Here is a 2,318-nt window from a genome sequence, read left to right as displayed (position 1 = left end):
AAGCGAGGCCCTCTTGGAGGGAGGTTGGTTTGGGGTGGGGGTGGGGGGTACGTGCCAGCCTTGGGTGCCTTTGGCATCCTGGTTGTTTCTCTGATGTGACTAAACACTGGAAATCACCTGGCACCTCGATGCCAGAACTCCACTTCCAACCCAGCAATAACCCTGGTGGAAAAAAGAAACAAACAAAAAAGAAAGAGAAAAAAAGGAAGGAAGAAAGGAAGGAAGGGAAGGAAGGAAGGAAGGAAGGAAGGAAGGAAGGAAGGAAGGAAGGAAGGAAGGAAGGGAGGAGCCAGCCTGGATTCTGACTACATATTTGGTTCTCGCTGTGTGGCATCACCTGGCTTCCCCTGTCTGCTGATCTCAACACCCCACGCGGCTATGGATAAGGTTTCCAGTGTCTCTCACAAACATGGGGTCTGTACCACCCGCTGTGATAGTCAGGGCCTACACGTTGTGTCTCCTGTCCTTTTAGCCCGTCCTTTCTTCTTCCCAGTTTTCTCTCACTGCTGAGGCCCCAACATGTGTTAGATGCAAAGTTTTTTTTGTTGTTTTTGTTCTTTTTTTTTTTTGCCTTCAAGGTTATTGCCAGGGCTCGGTGCCTGCACCAGGAATCCACTGATCCTGGAGACTACTTTCCCCCCTTTTGTTGCCCTTGTTGTTTTACCATTGTTCTGGTTATTATTATTGTTGCTGTTGCTGTCGTTGGATAGGACAGAGAGAAATTGAGAGAGGAGGGGAAGACATAGAGGGGGAGAGAAAGACAGACACCTGCAGACCTGCTTCAAGTGATTCCCCTGCAGGTGGGGAGCCAGGGGCTCGAACTGGGATCCTTATGCAGGTCCTTGAGCTTTGCGCCACCTGTGCTTAACTCGCTGCGCTACTACACGACTCCCTGTTTTTGCTCTTCTAAAAGAACCTGGCCCTCACTTCTCCAAAGCCCTGCCTCACTAGGGATTAACAGAAATGGGCTGGGAAGGCCACCTCCCCAGAGCCCTATCCCACTAGGGAGAGACAGAAACAGGCTGGGAATATGGATCCACCTGCCAACACCCAAGTTCAGAGGAGAAGCCATTACAGAAGCCAGACCTTCCACCTTCTGCACCCCATAAGGAATTCTGATCCAGACTCCCAGAGGGGTAAAGAATAGGGAAGCTTCCGATGGAGGGTATGGGACACGGAGCTCTGGTGGTGGGAACTGTGGAATCACACTCCTAGTACAATTATACCCCTTACAATCTTGTAAAATCAATATCCAATCACTAATAAGACCATAATTGGTCCAACCTCTGTGGAGAACAGTCTGGAGAACTCTCAGAAGGCTAGAAATGGACCTACCCTATGACCCTGCAATTCCTTTCCTGGGGATAGATCCTAAGGAACCCAACCCATCCATCCAAAAAGATCTGTGTACACATATGTTCTTGGCAGCACAATTTGTAATAGCCAAAACCTGGAAGCAACCCAGGTGTGTCAACAACAGATGAGTGGCTGAGTAAGTTGTGGTATATATACACAATGGAATACTACTCAGCTGTAAAAAATGGTGACTTCACCGTTTTCAGCCGATCTTGGGTGGACCTTGAAAAAATCATGTTGAGTGAAATAAGTCAGAAACAGAAGGATGAATATGGGATGATCTCACTCTCAGGCAGAAGTTGAAAAACAAGACCAGAAAAGAAAACACAAGTCGAACCTGAAATGGAATTGGCGTATTACACCAAAGTAAAAGACTCTGGGGTGGGTGGGGAGAATACAGGTCCATGAAAGATGATGAATGACATAGTGGGGGTTGTATTCTTAAATGGGAATCTGGGGAATGTTATACATGTACATGTACAAACTATTGTATTTAGTGTTGAATGTAAAACATTAATTCCCCAATAAAGAAATAAATTATTTAAAAGTCAAAAAAAAAAAAGACCATAGAAAATTTTTAAAAAAAGAAGAAGAACCTGACTACTTTGTAGGGGACCGTCTGGGTTAGCCTGGATGGGGTTAGACGTTAGATGCAGAGAGGGCAGCTGGCTTCAGTGAACTTCAAGACCTAATTGCTGAGGCTTTGGCTGTGAGCTTGGTGCTGTGAACAGGTGCTACGGCCGGTAACTAGGAAGCTTCAGTGAATTCTCTTCAGCACGGTCTGTGTCAGAGGAAGCGGCTATGAAGGAGGAGGCCGAGAATGGCTGATTCCGGGGGGCTGGGCAGTAGCACAGCGGGTTGCAAAGCAGGGACTAGTGTAAGGGTCCCGCGGTTCAAGCCACCGGCTCCCCACCTGTGGGGGGGGGGGTGGCTTCACAGGCGGTGAAGTAGGTCTGCAAGTG

This window comes from Erinaceus europaeus, chromosome 15, assembly GCF_950295315.1.
Source record: "Erinaceus europaeus chromosome 15, mEriEur2.1, whole genome shotgun sequence".
Classification (NCBI taxonomy): Eukaryota; Metazoa; Chordata; class Mammalia; order Eulipotyphla; family Erinaceidae; genus Erinaceus; species Erinaceus europaeus.
The sequence above is the reverse complement of the archived record's forward strand: the minus strand, read 5'-3'. Positions refer to the sequence as shown.